Here is a 24,198-nt window from a genome sequence, read left to right as displayed (position 1 = left end):
ACTGCCTGGGAGACGCTACAAGCTTTCCTCATCTGTGCAGTTTGAAAACGCAAAGTAAACGAGTCCAAAACACACAAAACAATGCAACTAATCAGGCAAAGCAAGTTGTGTAGCGAGTGTTGCAAATTGTAAGTTGCTCAGAAAGTGGATAGCGCTAATGCGAAATGTGATACTTACTTAATACTTGGCAGACATGCTCCATACTGCACCGGTCAGCACCGGCTAAGAACAACAGAGATGGCGGGAGAAAAGGCTGCCCCGACGACCTCTGGACTGTGAAAGCCCCAGACGGCTCCCCACGACAAATACCCAAAACTGTCCTCGTCTAAAGCAAACTCCCGACGTTTTGAAAAACTCTGCGTGGAATGCTCACACCCTGCAATTATCACAGTCATCAGCGAGAACAATTCTTCACCGATGTGAGTAAAGAGGAACCCTGCAGAAATTTCCCATCATTGGCTCACAGAACGCCTCTTCGCGTGCAAGAGTTTCGTATCGGTTGCTGGCCATGTTTCACTCACTGCTCGAGCCCTTTGCACCTAAGAGCGGTTGTGGCCCAGATTTAGCTGACTGCATAATAACATTTGGAGGGAAAGGCAACGAATTTTCTCATGGTAGCTGAGCAGCGCCGTGACAACCTGTTATTAGACCTGCGTATGGGGTGATGAGTTTGTCATGCACAATCATACAGTAGGGACTTACAGTGTCTTTGTGCTAGCGTGAGCTGTCGCCAGCACACCGGTCGGCAAAGATATAGCAAGAAGATCGATAGTAGGTGCTAGATCAAGCGCACCTGTCAGGAGGTAGGCCAAAGACAGACTCGCAAGCAACACGCCGCCAATGCCCTCTCGACCGCAAGTATTTAGATCGCAGACGCTCACCGGAGGTCTCAGTCACCGGCGCACTAATTCGCATTCTAGTTTGGCGTTTGTCATTCATCGCATAGCGGGACTTGCACTTCATCAGCAGTGAGGCTAACATGGACTATTAGTGAACAGCTTGTACCACAATACATGGGCTCTTAAAGTTAAGTAACTTCCTGTTTATGCAAATAAAGAACCCTGTTAATACATGTGTGCAGTTGTGTTGTAGAAAGAGGATGTGGGCCACCAAACGATATCCTCTCCTTTGATTCCTACGGTACAAGAATACTACAGTGCCGACGAGGACACTTCAGTCTTGGTGGCAGCTGCCAAAGCATCTACCAGGGCTTACCGCAACCATTTCTGCGAACTGCAGCGTCCTGAGGATTCACTTCCTTCGTTTCTTAACTATATAATTGGAGCCTTGTGCACTCCTCAAAAATAGCCAAGAAATGAGCAGAAAAATAATCAGATATTGCTCAGCGATATGTTACTGTTAACGATAATCCGGGTCCACACTTCTGACTCCTTTCCTGATCCGGCTAATATGAATATCCAACCCGACAACAAGCGACTGACAGGTAGACTAATAAAGGGAACTGCGCAAAACGCTGACATGTGCATGACAACTTGCACTTTGAACGAATCATCCAATTGATGTGATTGAAAACAGGTTCAGATTGGTTTCCACCAGCCCCATATTGACACTGCTACTCATTAGACAGCAATATCTAAGCAAATTCACTGTTCCTATATAGCTCGCCAGGTCGCAAAATAAAGAAACACTTTGCCTAGCATTCTGGAGTTAACATGTAGGAAATAGTATGTAAGACTGTCAGTACAACTGCTACTATTAAGTACAGCTCTCCATCTTCGTCAGCCTAATTCAGTGCAGCTTCAATTAAAAGAACGCCATATCACACACCAGAAAAATACATGTTTTCTCTCCAGAGCAGCCGCAACGGAATATCCATGAAGCAGAAAGCTGTTTTTTTTCTTCAAGACCGACAAGCCACATGTGGTGTTCGCACTCTCGCTTCTCATTGGCCTCAAAACACCTCACCCAGAGACTCTTAAGTGTCGCCGGTCCAGCAGGGAAAATGCGGTAGACGATCAATGGGCGCAGATGTAGCAGCAAAAAATTCCTCGCGAGCAACAGACATGTAATAAATCGAATATAGACGAGGAATACCGATATACACAAATCATATACAGATGGCGATAGTATCGTGTACGCAAGATACACTCCTGGAAATGGAAAAAAGAACACATTGACACCGGTGTGTCAGACCCACCATACTTGCTCCGGACACTGCGAGAGGGCTGTACAAGCAATGATCACACGCACGGCACAGCGGACACACCAGGAACCGCGGTGTTGGCCGTCGAATGGCGCTAGCTCCGCAGCATTTGTGCACCGCCGCCGTCAGTGTCAGCCAGTTTGCCGTGGCATACGGAGCTCCATCGCAGTCTTTAACACTGGTAGCGTGCCGCGACAGCGTGGACGTGAACCGTATGTGCAGTTGACGGACTTTGAGCGAGGGCGTATAGTGGGTATGCGGGAGGCCGGGTGGACGTACCGCCGAATTGCTCAACACGTGGGGCGTGAGGTCTCCACAGTACATCGATGTTGTCGCCAGTGGTCGGCGGAAGGTGCACGTGCCCGTCGACCTGGGACCGGACCGCAGCGACGCACGGATGCACGCCAAGACCGTAGGATCCTACGCAGTGCCGTAGGGGACCGCACCGCCACTTCCCAGCAAATTAGGGACACTGTTGCTCCTGGGGTATCGGCGAGGACCATTCGCAACCGTCTCCATGAAGCTGGGCTACGGTCCCGCACACCGTTAGGCCGTCTTCCGCTCACGCCCCAACATCGTGCAGCCCGCCTCCAGTGGTGTCGCGACAGGCGTGAATGGAGGGACGAATGGAGACGTGTCGTCTTCAGCGATGAGAGTCGCTTCTGCCTTGGTGCCAATGATGGTCGTATGCGTGTTTGGCGCCGTGCAGGTGAGCGCCACAATCAGGACTGCATACGACCGAGGCACACAGGGCCAACACCCGGCATCATGGTGTGGGGAGCGATCTCCTACACTGGCCGTACACCACTGGTGATCGTCGAGGGGACACTGAATAGTGCACGGTACATCCAAACCGTCATCGAACCCATCGTTCTACCATTCCTAGACCGGCAAGGGAACTTGCTGTTCCAACAGGACAATGCACGTCCGCATGTATCCCGTGCCACCCAACGTGCTCTAGAAGGTGTAAGTCAACTACCCTGGCCAGCAAGATCTCCGGATCTGTCCCCCATTGAGCATGTTTGGGACTGGATGAAGCGTCGTCTCACGCGGTCTGCACGTCCAGCACGAACGCTGGTCCAACTGAGGCGCCAGGTGGAAATGGCATGGCAAGCCGTTCCACAGGACTACATCCAGCATCTCTACGATCGTCTCCATGGGAGAATAGCAGGCTGCATTGCTGCGAAAGGTGGATATACACTGTACTAGTGCCGACATTGTGCATGCTCTGTTGCCTGTGTCTATGTGCCTGTGGTTCTGTCAGTGTGATCATGTGATGTATCTGACCCCAGGAATGTGTCAATAAAGTTTCCCCTTCCTGGGACAATGAATTCACGGTGTTCTTATTTCAATTTCCAGGAGTGTATAAAAGGGCAGTGCCTTAACGGAGCAGTTATTTGGACTCAGGTAATTCATGCGGAAAGACTTCCGACGTGATTATGGACGCACGACGAGAATTAACAGACTTTGAGCACAAAATGGTAGTTGGAGCTAGACGCATGGGACATTCCAGAAATTGTTTGGGAATTATATTGAGAGATCCACAGTATCAAGAGTGTGCCAAGAATACCAAACTTCAAATGTTAGTGTTCACCACGGACAACACAGTGACTGACGGCTTTCAATTAACGGTCGAGAGCAGCGGCTTTTGCGTACAGGTGTCAGTGCTAACAGACAAGCAGCACTGCGTGAAATAACCTCAGAAATCGATGTGGGACGTGTACGATAGTGCGGCTAAACGCGGCGTTAATCGGCTATGGCAGCAGACGACCGACGCGAATACCTTTGCTAACAACACGACATCGTCTGCAGCACCCCTCCTGGGCTCGTGACCATATCATTTGGACCTTAGACAACTGGAAAACCGTGGCCGCGCCAGATGAGTCTCGATTTCACTTGGAAAGAGCTGATGGTAGGGTTCGAGTGTGGCGCAGACACCGCGAAGTCATGGACCCAAGTGGTCAACAAGACACTGCAAGCAGCGCCTATAATGGTGTGGGCTGTGTTTACATTGAACGGACTGGGTCTTCTGGTCCAACTGAACCGATCATTGACTGTTAATGGTTATGAAACTTCCTGGCAGATTAAAGCTGTGTGCTGGACCGAGACTAGAACTCGCGAACTTTGCCTTTTGCGGGCAGGTGCTCCACCATCTGAGCTAACCAAGCACGGCTCACGACCCGTCCTTACAGCTTTACTTCCGGCAGAACCTCGGCTCCTACCTTCCAAACTTCAGTCTCGGTCCCGCGCAGAGTTTTAATCTCCCAGGAAGTTTCATATCAGCGCACACTCCGCTGCAGAGTGAAAATTTCAAACAACAATGTCATGCCATCGCGCCACAATTGTTCATAATTGGTTTGAATAACATTCTGGAGAATTCGAGCGAATGATCTGGTCACCTGGATCACCCGACATGCATCCCACAGAACAGAGCAGCCCAAAGGCAATGGCCATGAAGCAGAATGCTTAGTTTACATGTGTGACGTCGGCACTCTTGGTTCTCATTGGCCGGAACTGACCTCGCCTCAAACACCTCAGGTCTCTGAAGTGTCGCCGAAGCGGCAATGAAGTGTTCGGTTTGTGGCGCGCTCAACTGCGCGGTCATCAGCGCCCGGATAAAGTCCTAATTTTTACACAGTCAAATTATTACACAATCAAGTCTAGCCACTGTCACGAATGATGAAGAAGATGATGAAATGATGAGGACAACACAAACACCCAATCCTCGAGCAGTGAAAATCCCCAACCCGGCCTGGAATTGAAACCGGGAACACGTGATCCAGAGGCTGCAACGCTAGACACTAGACCACGAGCTGCGGACTGATGCAGCAATGAATATGCGGTAGCCGATTAACGGGCACAGATAAACCAGCAAAATATTGCTCCCGAGAACACACATCGCGGCCCCCTCCCACCGGAGGTTCGAGTCCTCCCTCGAGCGTGTGTGTGTGTGTGTGTGTGTGTGTGTGTGTGTGTGTGTGGGTTGTTGTTCTTAGCATAAGCTAGTTTAAGTTTAAGTAGTGTGTACGGCTAGGGACCGATGACCTCAGCAGTGCCGGCCGCGGTGGTCTAGCGGTTCTAGGCGCTCAGTCCGGAGCCGCGCGACTGCTACGCTCGCAGGTTCAAATCCTGCCTCGGGCATGGATGTGTGTGATGTCCTTAGGTTAGTTAGGTTTAAGTAGTTCTAAGTTCTAGGGGACTGATGACCTTAAATGTTAAGTCCCATAGTGCTTGGAGCCATTTGAACCATTTGAACCAACCTCAGCAGTTGGGTCCCTTAGGAATTCACAGACAAATATTAGAAATGGTTCAAATGGCTCTGAGCACTATGGGACTTAACATTTAAGGTCATCAGTCCCCTAGAACTTAGAACTACTTAAACCTAACTAACCTAAGGACATCACACACATCCATGCCCGAGGCAGGATTCGAACCTGCGACCGTAGCGGTCGCGCAGTTACAGACTGCAGCGCCTAGAACCGCACAGCCACACCGGCCAGCCCAAATATTTGACACGTAATAAACTGAATATGTCAAAGACGGCAAATCATAACAGACACCTTTCAAACTGTAAAATTCGAGTACGCTTAAGAAATCGAAATAAGATTATAAGCTGTAAGGAGAGGAGAGGCAACATGGTTAATTACGAAGAGCAAAAGAGCTTTTTTTTTAAAAAAAAAAATCAGGGTCAGACAGTTTCTGGGTATTACGAAGAACGTGAGATAACTATCCGTAATGACTCTGCGAGGTAAACCCAAGCACGTGTACCGTTTTTGCAATAACGGCTACCGAGATATTAATACAGCCGCTTACTTCGCTACACCGAAATTCGTTCAGGGCGGCCCCCGGCCGTAAACAAGCGATAAGGAGCCCGAATCGGTGGAACCGATGGCCGGATCCACGCATTAGGCGTAATGAGTGCCGCCCGACACATCCAATTACAGATCAGAATGCCTTCCGCGCCCGACCCGCCACCATAAAACAAGGAGCGGGCGCCCCATTCCTCGTCATTACGTTAAGTCTAATATAATTTCATAAGTGACTAATAGGGACGGGGGAAGAGGGGGCAGAAAAACGACGACAAGCATGCCGGCGGGGCTAACCGAGTTTGTAATGTGGGGGCGCGACATGCAGTTAATGCCGCCATTTGCGGCGTGCGCTGGTAAAAACGGCCGACGCAGCCGCGCTACCCACACCGACCAGGGAGACGTGTGGTGCCGGCAGGTGGGTGGTGGCGAAAGGAGAACCGCCAATGGCTTACCCAGCACTACGACTCGATTTTTCTGGATTCCGGTTTAAATTTAATTTGGATGTCTCTGTACTATCAAGTTAAACATGAATCAATTCACACAATAAAAGCTTATTTCCTTATTTTATTTCTCATTTTTAATTTGAACTTGAAATGTGCTCACGTTGTTAGTCTGCAGTTGCATACTTTAGTACGAAAAATGATGTCCTGACATGACTGCGTTAAGGAAATTCCCACTACTGATCAGCGCTAGCACTGTCAATCATAGTTTGATCTCCGTGCGGATGCCTCACATAAAAACAGTTGCAGAGTTTTTATTTTTTTTGCAATGGTAATCTCAGGCACAAAGCCAAGACCCACCACGGGAGTACAAGTGAGTACAATTGCATCCAATAGCTCTACCGATGTTGCAGACATAGAGTAAGTGAACGAGATGTGATAAAAATGTGACGGGAAATTTTTTTAATTTCGCGGACTAGATACATCCGACTTTCAGACATTTTTTATCTTGTTGGTAGACATGTTCCTGATGTAAGTTTGCATTTTCAGCTGTTTTCATTATTTAGTTTATTACTGCCTGCCGAAAAGGTTACACGTGTTTTCGAATGGTAGGATAATTTTTATATTCAAAAAAATGGATCAAAAAATTTGCATTAAATTTTGCTTTAAAAATGGAATAAAGTGCAGAATTACATTCGAAATGTTGACTGTGGCTTTCGGGAAGTCTAATATAAGTAAGACAAGAGTTTACGAGTTGTATAGACGTTTCAAAGAGGGTCGAGAAGACGTTAAAGGTGACGACCGTCCTGGACGTCCTAATACATCAATTACTGACGACAGTGTGGAAAAAGTAAAGAAACGGTTCTGGAAAAATTGTCGAACCACCATGAGAGAGGTTGCTGATGACGGCATATCCTCTGCCTTATGCCAAACAATTTGGACATGAAACGTGTAGCAGCAAAGTTTGTTTCGAAATTGTTGAATTTCATCCAAGAACGACGTCGCATAGACATCGCTCAGGAATTGCTGGGTGAACTCAAGAACGATCCATAACTGGTGGAAATGGCATCACGATAATGTTTCTGCTCACACCTCAATGCTTGTTCGTGACTTTTTGGCAAAAAAACAAACCGTTATGTTGCCTCACCACAGTATTCGCCGGAAATGGCCCCCTGCGACTTCTTTCTGTTCCCGAGACTGAAGAGAACAATGAAAGGACGTCGTTTTGCCACCAGTGATGAGATAAAAACAGAACCACTGAACGAGCTGAATACCATAATGAAAAGTGAATTCCAGAAGTGCTTCCAAGACTGGAAATAGAGCTGGCACAATTGTATTATATCTGAAGGGGACTACTTTGAAGGGCGTAAGGTTGATACTGACGAACAAATTAAGATTCTTTTAAAAAAACAAAATTCCCGTAATTTTTTATCACACCTCGCATGATAAGAGAAAAGAAAGAAAATGAACATTTAGTCGTGGTTGTGAACTGTAACTCGATAGCAGGAAAGGGAAGTTACGAACTGTGGAAAATTACAGAAAGGAAGTAAATTAAGGTGATAGGACCTGGATAAGTTGAAATAATCAGAGGTTATTGAGACTTTCGAAGGGAGCATTAGACAATGGTTGACGGAAACACGGGAAAGAAACACAATAAAAGACGAAAGTCTTGAGGCATGGAAGTAGTGAAGGTACCAGATGACCACACAGGCAAAAAAATCAAGCCCTGCAGAAGTCTTTGGAATTTAACTGACGTAAGGAGAACAGAATACAGACATCTAAAAAAGTCTGGTTGATGGGAATGGCAAAATGGAAAAGCAGGAAGATTAGTGCAGGAATGACAAGGTGAAGAAGCACACCGACACTGGGGAAGATAGGTGCAACCTACAGGAAAATTTTAAAAAAAGTACAAAAAAGAGAAGCAGCTATATTAATATCAACAGTATGTATAGCATGCCGGCACTATGTTAAGAAGTGAAGGCTGAAAGGTGGAGTGAATATGTATTAGAGATGAACGAAAGAAACGAACTTGAATGTTATATTATGAAGAGAAAATATATGTAGATGAGATGGGAGATGTGATACTGTGAGAAGAATTTAACAGTACACAGGAAATGGAAATCTCCTAGAGTGTACGACATTCCTGCAGAATTACTTATATCCTTGGGAAAACTTGCCACTACAAAATTATTCCATCTGATATGCCATATACATACGAGGCGAAATACCCTCAGACTTCAAGAATAATGCAACAACCCTGAATCCAGGTCCTGACAGGTTTGAATATTACCGAACCATCAATTAAATAATAACGCTATCATTACGTTGACTAGAGTATGCTCCTTCAGGAAGCACGGATCAAATACAGGGAGCGAAAGGTTATCCATAACTGGTATAGTAACGAGAATCATATTACTTATTTTGAATGTGTGGCGCGTCAGCGGGAGTTATCAAGCATATTTTTTTCAAATGTAAACTCTATGCAAACTAGCAAATTAGTTTAATACAACATGTAAGCAGATCTCGTCGACCACTACTACCTAATGTAGCAGCTAAATAATAAAATAATTTTAAAACTAACAACAAAAATTTTAAATAAATGTAACCTTACCCAGTAAAATCCTAGAAAATTCCTCTAAAAAGAGATAAGACAGAACAGGATTCAGGTCAAAAGTCAAAAGCCAATAATCAAACGCCAAAAGGCCCCCCCCCCCCCCCCCACACACACACACACAAAAAGCAAGACTGTAGTTATAAGAGTCGAAGAACGCGAAAGGAAGGCCACAGTTAAGAACGAAGTGAGACAGTGTTGTAGCCTATCTACTATGTTAACAAAATGGTTCAAATGGCTCTGAGCACTATGGGACTTAATATCTGAGGTCATCAGTCCCCTAGAACTTACAACTACTTAAACCTAACTAACCTAAGAACATCACACACATCCATGCCCGAGGCAGGATTCGAACCTGCGACCGTAGCGGTCGCGCAGTTCCAGACTGAAGCGCCTAGAACCCCTCGGCCACCACGGCCGGCTACGGTGTTAACACATCTGTATACTGAGGAAGAAGTAAAGGAAACCAGGGAGACATTTTTAAAGAGAATTAAATTTCTAGAAGAACAAATCAAAACTTTAAGCTTTGGTTGACGTCGTTATTCTATCAGAGACGGTAGGTCTTGGAAGAACAGGATGGAATGGATAATGTCCTGAAGAGAGGATATAAGACGAACATCAACGAAAATAAAAGAAAGGTAATGGACTGTAGCAAAACTAAGGTCATGCTGAGGAATTTAGATTGGGAAATGAGACACTAAAAGTCGCAGAGGAGTTTTGCTACTTGGACAGGAAGTAAGCGACAGTGGGCAAAATAGAGGGGCTATAAAACGGTGACTGGCAATAGCAAGAAAAGGCTCTCTGGAAGCAGAGAAGTATGTTAACATCGACTATAAATCTAAATATTAGGGAGTCTCTTCTGAAGATATTTTTCTGGAATTTAGCCCTGTACGGGAGTGAAACGTGGGCGATAAGTAGTTCAGACATGGAGAGAACAGAACCTCTGAAATGTGATGCTAAAGGTGAATGCTGAATATTGGATTGGTAGATAGAATAACTAATGTGGAGATGTTGATCGAGTGCGAGAGAAAGGAAATTTATGGACAACTCAACTGAAAGAAGGGATTGGTTGACAGTACAAATCATATGACATCAAGGAATCGTCAGTTTAGTAACTGAGGAAAGAGAGAGCGAGAGAGAGAGAGAGAGAGAGAGAGAGAGTGAGTGAGTGAGTGACTGAATGTGTGTGTGTGTGTGTGTGTGTGTGTGTGTGTGTGCGCTTGTGTGTGAGGAGCAAGGGGGGGGGCGGTAAAAAGGGGGAAGGGAATGGGAAATTTGAAGGAGACTAAGGCTTGACTATGCTGGCTCAAACGGATGTAGGTAGTGGTAGCTATGAGGAGATGAAGAGGATTCCACAGGATAGATTAGCGTGGAGAGCTGTATGAAAAGAGACTTCACTCTGAAGACAACAACAACAACAACAACAACAACACAACAATCTTAGAAACTCAAAATTTATTGATAGTTTGTTGCTGTATTGCGTCTATTCATCATCAGCAGCAACAAAAACGTGGCATCAGAATGTACATACTTCCATCACAATCTTGCACGGTCAAAAGTTAGACGCAATTCGAGGAAAAATAAACCTTTCAATTTAGACAGGTGAACCTAGAAATAATTATGAACCTAGCCTTCGTGACTTTATTTTGTTCACGTTGAAGTCAACAGCATTAATGTAATTCAGACTGACTGCTGTTAGATACGACGAGTTGGTTTAGTTTGTCAGAAAAGAGAGTAAGATAGAGCTAGACGGAAACTGTACTCCGGATTAGTGACGATTCGTTCATACGTCGCGTAGTTTGAATGTCAGTTTTTGGCAGTTTTTGATGATCTTTTCAAATGTCGGCCTGGTTCCTTATGTCAATCTAAAAAACACAAACTCAAGCTTCTGATATATTTGTCAAATAATAAATAGACAATTATCATTCGTTAGCGGACCCTGGGTCGCGGCCCTTACGATGACACACTGTCCAGGAAGTGTCGTAGTTGCAAGTAAACTGCAAATTAAGAACGCGAAAATTTTTCGAGCAGTTTTCTTTATCTCCAAAGCTTGCAGAAACTACTGCATTCACGACAGTTTTTCAGAGTGTTATTCCACGCATTCTACGCGAGCATGAGAGCATCATGCGAAGTTCTATCGCAACCGATTGGACAACCCTGATGTTTTTCACAAACAGCAAGAAGAGGAGATCCTCTTCAGTCTAGACAGTTGTTTCGCAGAGAAAACTTTTTACATGACCCCACAGGATTGGTAATCATGACGTCATCATAGCGAAGATAATTACTAAAGTCAATAAATCTGTCAAGAAAGCCAGGAGATTATTTATGACAGAAAAAATCATATAAGCAATTAACATTCCACTTAGACAGTAAATGAATATCATTTAGCTTCAGTATGACAGATGTATAGGAATTACGGGCAAAATTCTGATTATAAGTAAAATCACTAAACAAGTCAAAGGCTTCTGTCCAGTCACTCGCCGACCAGTCTAATGTGGCAATAGGAGACACCAAGAGGAAAACTAAAGGTCTGAATTTCACGTTTAAGAAATCATTCACGCAGGAGGATCGTACAAACAATTCGTCGTTTGACTATCATATAGACTCCCGCACCCCATTTCGGTTTTACTTTGCGATATTGCATACACTATGTGATCAAAAGTATCCGGACACCTGGCTGAAAATGACTTCCAAGTTCGTAGCGCCCTCCATCGGTAATGCTGGAATTCAGTACGGTGTTGGCCTCGATGACAGCTTCCACTCTCGCAGGCATACGGAAGGTTTCTTGGGGAATGGCAGCCCATTCTTCACGGAGCGCTGCACTGAGAAGAGCTATCGGTGTTTGTCGCTGAGGTCTGGCACGAAGTCGGCGTTCCAAAACATCCCAATGGTGTGTTATATGATTCAGGTGGGGGCTCTGTGCAGGCCACTCCATTACATGGATGTTATTGTCGTGTAACGACTCCGCCACAGGCTGTGCATTATGAACAGATGCTCGATCGTGTTGAAAGATGCAATCGCGGTTCCCGAATTGCTCTTCAGCAGTGGGAAGCAAGAAGATGCTGTGACAGTGCCACTCAAAACAACAAGGGGTGCAAGCCCCCCCCCCCCCCCCCGCCCCCTCCCCATGAAAAACACGACCACACCATAACACCACCGCCTACGAATTTTCCTGTTGGCACTACACACGCTGGCAGATGACGTTCACCGGGCATTCGCCATACCCACACCCTGCCATTGGATCGCCACATTGTGTATCGTGATTCGTCTCTCCACACAACGTTTTTCCACTGTTCAATTGTCCAGTATTTAGGCTCTATACACCAAGCGAGACGTCGTTTGGCATTTACCAGCGTGATGTGTGGCTTATGAGCAGCAGCAAATCCAAGTTTTCTCACCTCCCGCGTAACTGTTATAGTACTTGTAGTGGATCCTGATGCAGTTTGGAATGGCAGTAGTGTGATGGTCTGGATATATGTCTGCCTATTACACATTACGACCCTCTTCAACTGTCAGCGGTCGCTATCAGTCAACAGACGAGGTCAACCTGTTCGCTTTTGTGCTGTACGTGTCCCTTCACGTTTCCACTTCACTATCATATCGGAAACAGTGGACCAGGGATATTTAGGAGTGTGGAAATCTCACGTGCAGACGTATGACACAAGTGACACCCATCATCTGACCACGTTCGAAGTCCGTTGAGTTCCGCGGAACGCCCCATTCTTCCCTCTCACGATGTCTAATAACTACACCTGGCAGTAGGTGGCAGCACAGTGCAACTAATATGAAAAACGTAGGTTTTTGGGGGAGTCCGGATACTTTTGATCACAGAGTGTATATGGCTAATCCTCGTCCAGCGCGAAGTTCGATGCAACTAGGAAAAAGCGCGGGTGACTCCCGTACATAAGAAGGGGTAAAGAACGGATCAGTATAATTTCAGGCCAATATCCTTACCATTGATGTTTTGCAAAATTCTTGAACACATTCTGAGTTGGAATATAACAGACATGGTGCCCAACAGCAGACTGTTGACGAAGGTCCGAGCACGTGTTTACGTTCCCGAGTATGTGAGTCGCTCTAAGACTATTTAACTAATAGAACCCAGCTCAGCAGGCAGTACAGTTGAAGAAGGATGGACATCTTTAAAATGGGCCATCACAGAAGTTGGGAAGGAAAACGTAGGTATAAAGAAGGTAACTGCGAAGAAACCGTGGGTAAAAGAAGAAATACTTCACCAATCGATGAAAGGAGGAAGTAAAAAAAAAAAAATTCCAGGAAACTTAGGAATAGAAAGATACAAGTCGCTGAGGAATGAAATAAATAAGAAGTGCAGGAAAGCTAAGACGAAATGGCTGCAGGCAATATGTGAAGATATCGAAAAAGAAATGATTGTCGGAAGGACAGACTCAGCATACAGGAAAGTCAAAACAACCTTCGGTGACACTGTTTTTAAATATAGTGCCCATGTTTTTATAAACAACGGTCAGAAAGCTCTACAAATTGTTCAATTCCTCGACGATAGAAAAACACAGCACTGGCCACGGAGTCATTCGTGAACCGCTCTGTGAACGTCCCCATCGTTGGTACGCCTGCTTACCCCCACATGTTCTTTCAGTCTGCCGAAAGTATGCAAATCGCAAGGTGCAAGATCGGGACTGAAAGCTCGAGTTGTGTGAACCCACAAGAATGGTGCTATACCACGTTCTTGAACTTTGGGGTACGATACCAGTTGCCGTACCATTTCCCTTGCAACCCATGCTGCACCTGCTACCCGTAGCACAGCAGAAGTGTGTCTGCAGGAAACCGACATCACGTTCTCTCTTCTTTCTGCGCAATGTTCTTGGAATGGGAAAACATGTGCAATTTTCTTTTCGAATCCTTGCGTGATTTCATCAACATTCACGCTCATACCCTCCTTATTAAAGTGGTACCGAGAGAGGATTCAGTTGGTTAGTACATCCCTGAGTAAACAATCATTCTGTCAGTCATTCGCTTAGATCACCTTTCAGCTCATTGGGAAAATGTTTCTAGTTTGGCTCTTGTGAACAATGTGAACGGTCTGTACAAGCTGAGTGGACTGACACAATAGCTCCATACAGTACTTAACAATCTTTTACAATCGCTCGCTCGACGAAAGATCAGTACATAGGGAATGGAAAGTTGCGAAGGTCACACGAATACTCAAGAAAGGAAGTAACAGTAATCAGATGAATTACAGACCCATATCACTGACTTCGATTTTCAGCAGGATTTTGGAACATGTACAGTGTTCAAGCATTATGAATTACCTCGAAGAAAACGGTTTATTGACACACTGATTCAGAAAATATCATTCTTGTCAAACACAGACAGACCTTTACTCACACGAAGTAATGAGCGCTATCGACAGGGGATCTCAAACTGATTACATATTCCTAGATTCCCAGAAGGCTTTGATACCGTTCGAGGCAAAAGACTGCTAATCAAATTCCGTGACTATGGAGTATCGTCTTAGTTCTGTGACGGATTCCTGATGTCCGGTCAGAAAGATCACAATTCGTAGCAATCGACGGAAAGTCATCCAGTAAAACAGAAGTGATTTCTGGTATTTCAGAACGAAGTTCTATAGGCTGTGCGTAATCTATATAAATGATGTAGCAGACAATCTGAGCAGCCGTCTTAGATTTTTTCCAGATGAATCTGTCCTTCGCCGTCGAGTAAACTCATTAGAAAATCAAAACCAAAATGCAAAATGTATGGTGCGAAAAGTGGCAATTGAGTATAAATAATGAAAAATGTGAGGTCATTCACATCAATACAAAAAGGAATTCTCTAAATTTAGGTTCCACGATAAATCACACAAATTTAAAGGCTGTCATTTCAACTAAATACCTAGAATTACAATTATGAACAACTTAAATTGGGACTATCTTATAGACAATGTTGTGAGGACGGCGTTTTATTGGCGGAACACTTAGAAGACGCAACAATCCAATAAAAAGACTGCCTAAATTACGTTTGTCCGTTTTCTGCTGGAGTATTGCTGTACGGCATGGAATCCTTATCAGATAGGATTGACGGAAGACATCGACTTTTCTTACTATTGCGAAACCGAGGGAAGAGTGTCAAGGATGTGATAAGAGGGCTGGAGTGTCAGTTATTAAAAAATGTAGTTTTTCGTTGCCGCGAGATCTTAGCACAAATTTCATTGAGCTATCTGTCAGATAGGGGAAAGCAAATTATTATTTGTGAGGACTTCAATGTTGATTCATTGAAAGAGTGTAATAGGAAGAATGACCTGGAAGTCTTGCTCGGTTCTTTCAATTTGACATCTGTCATTAATTTTCCTATTCGGGTAGTAAAGGACAGCAGCACATTGACAGATAACACTCTTATAGACCAAGGTAGTTTTAAAAACAAATTATTGTCCTGTTGAGAATGGCATTTCTGATCATGGTGCGCAGCTAGTTACAGTATATGACATAGCTCCATTCAGTAATTCAATACTACCCTCCAAAGTTGTGCGTTCAATTAATGACTCAACAATTAGAAATTTCAGAGAAAATCTTCAGCAGTTAGACCGGGATGAGGTGTACAAGGAACTCGTTGCTAATTTAATATATGACTTATTTCATGATACACTTGTAAGAGAATTTGAAAACTGTTTCCCCAAGAAAGAAGTCAAATCTAATTATAAGATGCCATGCAAAAAACCTTGGATTACTAAAGGAATAAAAATATCCTGTAACCACAAAAGGGAACTGTATCTAACAACAAGAAAGATTAATGACCCAGAAACAGCCAAATATTATAAAAACTACTGTGCTACATTAAGAAAGGTTATTAAAAAGTCCAGAAGCATGTGCATCATGTCTGAGATTAATATCTCTGATAACAAAATCAAAACAATTTGGAATATTATTACCAGGGAGACAGGGCAACCAAGAGTACAGGATGACGGCATTACCATCAAAGCGAATGGAAACTTGACAAACAACAAGCCGGAAGTCGAAAACATTTTGAATAATCATTTTTTAAATGTTGTAGAGAAAATAGGACCTAAATGTTCATTAGAAGAAGCAAGGCACTTAATGGAAGAGGCCTTACCCACACCATTTGATACAATTGAAATTCCACCCACCTCTCCTTCTGAAATTAGGAAGATAATAAACTCTTTCAAGAATAAAAGCTCACATGGAATTGATGGCAGCTCCAGCAAGATAATAAAAGCTTGTTCCAAAGAGATAAGTGGGATTCTTAGCCACATATGTAATAGGTCTCTGAAGCAGGGTATTTTCCCAGATAGACTGAAGTATGCCATTGTTAAACCACTGCATAAAAAATGTGATACGTCTGATATGAAACTTCCTGGCAGATTAAAACTGTGTGCCGGACCGAGACTTGAACTCGGGACCTTTGCCTTACGCGGGCAAGTGCTCTAACAACTGAGCTACCCAAGCACGACTCACGCCCCGTCCTCACAGCTTTACTTCTGCCAGTACCTCGTCTCCTACCTTCCAAACTTTACAGAAGCTCTCCTGCGAACCTTGCAGAACTAGCACTCCTGAATGAAAGGTTATTGTGGAGAAACGGCTCAGCCACAGCCTAGGGGATGTTTCCAGAATGAGATTTTCACTCTGCAGCGGAGTGTGCGCTGATATGAAACTTCCTGGCAGATTAAAACTGTGTGCCGGACCGAAACTTGAACTGCAGAAAATTGAAATAAGCAGTTCACATAATATGCAAAAAACTGGTGATTTCTCAGTCTGGGGAACGATCAAGAATGGGGTGCCCCAAGGTTCGGTCTTGGGTCCTCTGCCGTTCTTAATATATATTAATGACTTGCCATTCTATATTCACGAAGATGCAAAGCTCGTACTTTTTGCCGATGATACAAGTATAGCTATCACACTCAACAGACAAGAATTAACTGGTCAAATTGTAAACGATGTTTTTCAGAAAATCATTAAGTGGTTCTCTGCAAATGGGCTCTTATTAAACTTTGACAAAACACAGTATATACAGTTCCACACAGCAAATGGAATGACACCATTTTTAAATATAGACTTCGATCAGAAATCGGTAGCTAAGGTAGAATATTCAAAATTTTTACGTGTATGCATTGATGAGGGGTTGAACTGGAAAAAACACACTGAGGATCTGATGAAACGTTTTAGTTCAGCTACTTATGCTATTAGAGTCATTGCAAATTTTGGCGATATACATCTCAGTAAATTAGCTTACCACGCCTATTTTCATTCTCTGCTTTCCTATGGCATCATATTCTGGGGTAACTCATCATTGAGTAAAAGAATGTTCATTGCACAAAAGCGTGTAATCAGAATAATTGCTGGAGCTCATCCAAGATTATCCTGCAGACAGTTATTTAAAGAGCTAGAGATCTTCACTGTAGCCTCCTCTTATATATATTCACTTATGAAATTTGTTAGTAACAATCAGAACGAATTCAGAAGTAATAGCAATGTACATGGATACAACACTAGGAGAAAGGATGATCTTCACTACTCAAGGTTAAATCTAACTTTGGCTCAGAAGGGGTAAAATTATGCTACCACAAAAGTCTTTGGTCACTTACCTAATAGCATCAAAAGCCAGATAGATAGCCATATAGCATTTAAAAGGAAATTAAAAGAATCTCTAAATGGCAACTCCTCCTACTCATTAGATGAATTTTTGGATATAGTAAGTGGGTAACTTCCCCAACCCCCACAAAAAAACTAAAAATATTAAGTGTCATTTAATATTTTGTGTAAAGTAATATCTTGTATAGACAACTTTTATTAACCTGACACGTTCCACATCATTATGAAGTGTCGTATTCATGATCTATGGAACAAGTACTAATCTAATCTAACCTAATTCATCAACTTTTTCTTCCGAATGTGAAAATATTATACTGTCGTCAACCTGCAAAGGGAGAAATGATCACCATAATGAAATAAGAGAAATCAGAGATCGTACGGAGAAATTTAAGTGTTCATTCCAGAATGTGTTCATTATTCCCACGCGGTGTTCGGGCTTGGAATGATAGAGAAATAGTCTGAAGGTGGCTTGATGAATCTTCTGCCAGGCATCTAAGTGAGGATTGCAGAGTAAACATGTAGATGCAAATGCAGATCTATAAATTATATTACTTTAATTAGTAAGTACAGTCACGTGCCTTGGATACAATCATAGGCCTTGGATACAATCATGGACCTTGGAGAATATGTTTTTAATTCGAAAAAGTACAAGTTTTTCTCTATTTCTAAACGTTTTTACGCTGTTGTTACGTGTTAGATGCAGCTACCAACATATTAATGGCGCTTCCAAACGACGTAGTTACGTAATGTAAACTGAATGGCTGATGAGATGTGAGGATTACTTGCGGAGAGTGCCTAGATTCTCTTCCGCCACCGTGTTGCTTAATTAGCATTGCATTTGTTTGTGGGTATCGCTTAATGCGTGGCGCAGCATCTGATGGAACAACAGGTGGCTTATGAATCGGATAAATTGCAGTGCGTTTGTCTTAGTGTCGTAAGAATACCCAGAAGCTTCCATCCGCGACACGTGGGCAAGGACGGCAAAGGGCAGAGGACACTGCGGAGTAACTCGCCTGTGTTTGTGAAACGCCTGAATCGCTCGCCAGTAGCCTCGAGTCTCCCGTTTTGTTTCTGTATAATCCCTGGCAACCTAATCCGTCATAGTACATAAATCCAATCCCAGATGTGCGGTCCGTCATAATTTTTTGTCCTGAGCCAATCTCTTCATCTCACAGAAACACATACACCAGCATCATATATTATTTCTTCTACTTATTCTAATCTCCGTCTCTCCACAATTTTTGCATTAAGCAGCTCATTAAGAAACATGAAACTTATTCGCTGACACCAAAGATGTTTTATTAACCTACCTCTTTTTTTACTTAGTTTTCCACGTATTTCACAGCAACAGAACTTCCAGTTTTTAACACCTTTTTATTAGACAGCATGATTGTCTGTTTGTGCATCCGGTAGAAATTTTGCAATTGGTGGTAAGGACCATGGGACCAAACTGCGGAGGTCATCGGTCCCTAGGCTTACGCACTACTTAATCTAACTTAAACTAACTTACTCTAAGGACAACACATACCCATGCCCGAGGGAGGACTCGAACCTCCGACGGAGAGAGCCTCGCGAACCGTGACAAGACGCCTCAGATCGTACGGCTATCCCGCGTTTTGCAATTGATTTAAAACTAGCTTTCCGATGAACTAGAGACTTGAAACTTTCAATATAGCTCAGAATTGGATGAAAATGAAATATTAACTCTATTTAATGTCTGATGAGTGTTGGAGTGTACTTTGTTTCTCTGTCTGTCCCGTACAAGTTTTGCAATTGGTTTCAAACTAATTTCGCGACGAGCTAGAGACTTGAAACTTTCAACAGAGTTCAGAACTGGGTGACAATGCAATATTAACTAGCTTTTCTGCTGGTGTCTGGCAGAGGCTACTTCGTATTCGACTGCTGTTTCCCTCTTTTCCTGTCCCAGTCGTGAATGTTTCGCGGTAAGAACGATTGCCGGTAATTTTCCGCGTACGCTTGGTTCTCTCTAATTTTTGCCTTCACGGTCTTTCCGTGAAATATATGTAGGAAGAAACAATGTATTGGTTGACGCAGGTGAAGAGAAACTGAAATAAGCCTGAAATTTCCCATATGTCTCTGTTGCAACCTCATTAAAAGGTTTTAAATCGAATGAAAAATTTCACTTTCAGAAGACTGAAAAGCAGAAAATAATTATTTAAATAAAAAGCTTTTTAATGCAACATATTTTTAAAACTGACTAAGGATATAAAATAATTTCTCCTAGAATAATAGAGATTCCTAACCTCGTATTAAAGTCATGAAAATTTGTGCTTGTGAATTTTTAATAGCTACGATGTTACGTGCAGAATTTAAAACGAAGAAAGTAAGGCGCTAAGGAGTATAAGGGGTAGCTGTCATCACAACAGATCGTATCATTTGCAGTGAAATACAATTGTTCGTGATTTAGGTGAAATACTCATGCACCAGTTATCTATTAAATGCATCCGTCGTTTTTCGTTTTAAATTCAGCAAGTAGTGTCATAGCTATTAAAAATCGACAAGTACGAATTTTGAGGACTATCTTTATGGGGTTAGGAAACTGTATGGGGCTGGCAGAAATTATTTTATACTATTTTTGTTTGTTTTAAAAACGTGTTACATTAAAAAGTTTTTTTTATTTTAATAACGATTTTTAGCATATAATATGGAGATCACCTCATGGAGACATGACGCTAATGTCGTGTAACACTAACTCTAGCCTTGATAATGGCCTCAATTTGGCAGGAAATTGGGTCCACGAGTTTCTTCGGTGTGCCACATGTAAGTGAAAATACTCATTGTTAATTAGATCCCATAGAGCTGCAAAACTGCGGGGATGCTGGTGGTTACGCTCCGCCCGCTGTTCCAAATAATCCCAGAAATTTCCTGTGGGATTAAGACCAGGTAGTCGAGATGTGACAGGATGCCTGAATGTTCGTCAAGGTGGGAACATTTGCGTGCAGCCCTGTGAGCATGGCTATTGTGGTCTTGGAAGACAGGAGTCCCACAGCACGCTCACGATGAAGATATAGAAGAAAGGCAAATACAAGGCCATCAAGAGGGTTGGGTTGGGTTGTTTGGGGGAAGAGACCAAACAGCGAGGTCATCGGTCTCATCGGATTAGGGAAGGACGGGGGAGGAAGTCGGCCGTGCCCTTTCAAAGGAACCGTCCAGGCATTCGCCTGGAGCGGTTTAGGGAAATCACGGAAAACCTAAATTAGGATGGCTGGACGCGGGATTGAACCGTCGTCCTCCCGAATGCGAGTCCAGTGTGCTAACTACTGCGCCACCTCGCTCGGTCGGCCATCAAGAATGTTACAATAAATATCCTGATTAATGTCCACGGTATCGTGAATGGGTGGGCCTAAGCTTTGGTACGAAAAAGACCCGCAAAACATCGCGAACTACTTCTGGCTAGGGATGGTGGTTATCACTGAAACAATCCGTTTTCGTTTATATAGGTTTTCACCACGCCAGTTTAACCTGACTGTTAAAACCTCTTAAAATAACCGATTTGTGAAATAACCGATTTTTTGTTTTTATTCTTGTTACTTAATGTAATAAATGAAGAAGTCGAAGAAAGATGGGACAAATTTGACTCACTCAGTTTCAAGTAACATAGAATCAAAATATTCAATTAAATAGGCAAATAAATGAAATCTGAGCCCGTCCACGGTACGATGCTTTTCTCTAAAAATTATAATTGGTTGAAAAATTTCAAAAAATCGCCAGTATTCTTCTATCGAGTCTATTTTATTGAAACTCTGCTCAAAAATCTTGTTGTAATCGGGAATGGTACCACCATTTGGGCATTACGAATACTCAGTGCTAAAGGTTGAAAGCAGGTTGAGGAACAGTTTTTCGTGTTAATTCGTTCGTTTTCAGGGGCAAAAAGCAGATAAAAGCATATTATGTAGACATAGACAACAGAGCAGCTACTTTCAATTTTTATACTATAAATGAAATGTTAAGTTTTTTAATTATTACTGTTACCACAATTTCCTTCCTCTCTTATTATTTCATAGAAATGGCAGACAAATCTTTAATCTTTTGAAGAAAACGAAGCACTGTACTTCATTGCTACGCCACTTAGTAAAAGTATTTCCAGATCAGATTTCGTATTATTCCGCAATACAAAGGATGTCCGGCGACGACAGCTAGAAACTACCGTATATCCCAGGTGGGGGCACTGCTCGTAAACGCATACCTTAAGCCGCGACACGCGACAATAGGGACTTTACTGCGTCAGCACTGCTGTACCAATTCTTATGCCATGTTTTGATGATCGTTTCTACAGCCATTGTTATTAAAACAGCACTGAACGCTTTTCCCATTTTCTACTAGGGCTGGAACTTTAATAGTGTGTAACTATTTATTTACAGCTCGTACAAAATAGATACATGATTCAAAGTTTTACTGACCTTCATAGTAGTCATCAGCATTGTGTATAACCCGTTACCAGCGATGTAAAAGTCGTTGATATTCTTAGCAGTGCCAGTTGTGTTGACAGTTCGAGCGGCGCGGTCTATTGCCCGACGAATCTGTAGCAGTTCTGAAGCTAATGCCTTGAAGTGTTTCCCTCAGTTTAGAAATCGAGTTGAACTCACGAGGGCTTAAGTCAGGGGAGTGCAGTAGCTGGTATAGCACTTAGCAGTTACATCAGTCAAACAAATCAGTAACAGCTTGCACTGTACGTGCTTGAGCATTGTCCTGCAAAATGATGGTCAGGTCCTGCAGAAAATGTCATCACTTCTGTCTCTATGCTGTCCATTTTTGGAACACAACCTACGACCAGCTCGAACTGTTAATACAACTGGCACTGCTAAGAGTATCCTACTACTTTCACATTGCTGGCAACGGGTTATACACAATGCTGGTGACTACTTTGAAGGTCAGTAAAACTCTGTAACACGTATCTATTTTGTACCAGCTGCAAATAAATAGTTGCCACTATCAAAGTTCCAGCCCTCGTGTAATAACGAGGTATTTCAAATCAATGAAAATTTTGAGAATAAAAATTACTCTTTTTTCTAATAAAACAGGTTTATTTAAAAAAGAAATATTTTATCACTGCTTCTATGGCTAATTGATATTCGGTCTTTTTATTCCCTTATTAGTAAAAAAGAAGAAACACTTTTAACCGAGACCAAAGAAATACCAAAAAATACCGGTTATTCAGAACTAAAATATCAATATTCGGTTTCAACAGGTCGATTTTTCCCATCCCTAGTTGCGGCCTGAATTGCACCCTACACACACACAATGTGGCTTCAGCACCTCACTGTGCTATTCGGTGCACGCAGTGTCTCACGTCTTTTGAAAAAAAGAGGCAAAATCGCCACTCGTTGGGCCACACTGCTGGCTTCCAGTCGGCTAAAGTACAGTTTCTGAGTTTTGTGAGTTAGACTCACTGAAGATGTGCAGCTCTGTGCATCGTTCGTGTTGTGTTGTTTTCTGGGTCCGGTCGTCACACATTCCAGGCGAACGTACTTTCACTGCATTAAATCAATATATGGCATATTTTAAAGTTACTCTCGCGTGGTAAACTACATTAAAATTCTTAAGTTTTATTTTTATTTTTTTATTTACACGTCAAATTCCGTAGGACAAAATTGAGGAGCAAATCTCCAAGGTCATGGAACGTTTCAGCACATGAAATTACAACATAAAAGTAATAACAGATAAAAATAAATGTTCATGAACCTGAAAAAAGTCAATCCAAAAATTTAAGTTAACGCTATCAGCAATACAATAAGAATCAGCTTAATTTTTCAAGGAACTCCTCGACAGAATAGAAGGAGTGACCCATGAGGAAATTCTTCAGTTTCGATTTGAAAGCGCGTGGATTACTGCTAAGATTTTTGAATTCGAATGGCAGCTTATTGAAAATGGATGCAGCAGTATACTGCACACCTTTTTGCACAAGAGTTAAGGAAGTCCGATCCAAATGCAGGTTTGATTTCTGCCGAGTATTAACCGAGCGAAAGCTGCTTATTCTTGGGAATAAACTAATATTGGTAACAAGAAACGACAATAAGGAATATACATATTGAGAGGCGAATGTCAAAATACCCAGACCCGTGAACAGAGGTCGACAAGAGGTTCGTGAACTCATACCACTTATTGCGCGAACCGCCCGTTTCTGAGCCAGAAGTATCCTTGTAGAATGGGAAGAGTTACCCCAAAATATAATACCATACGAAATAAGCGAATGAAAATAAGCAAAGTAGACTAATTTTCGTGTCGAGCGATCACTCACTTCTGATACCGTACGAATGGTGAAAATGACAGTATTAAGTCTTTGAACAAGATCCTGAACATGGGCTTTCCACGACAGCTTACTATCTATCTGAACACATAGAAATTTGAACTGTTCAGTTTCACTAGTCAAAGGCCCGTTCTGTGAAATTAAAACGTCAGGTTTTGTTGAATTGTGTGTTAGAAACTGTAAGAACTGAGTCCTACTGTGATTTAACGTTAGTTTATTTTCTACAAGCCATGAACCGAGGTCATGTACAGCACTGTTTGAAACCGAGCCAATGTTGCACACGACATCCTTTACTACCAAGCTAATGCCATCAGCAAACAGAAA

This window comes from Schistocerca serialis, chromosome 2 (assembly GCF_023864345.2).
Source record: "Schistocerca serialis cubense isolate TAMUIC-IGC-003099 chromosome 2, iqSchSeri2.2, whole genome shotgun sequence".
Lineage (NCBI taxonomy): Eukaryota > Metazoa > Arthropoda > Insecta > Orthoptera > Acrididae > Schistocerca > Schistocerca serialis.
The sequence above is the reverse complement of the archived record's forward strand: the minus strand, read 5'-3'. Positions refer to the sequence as shown.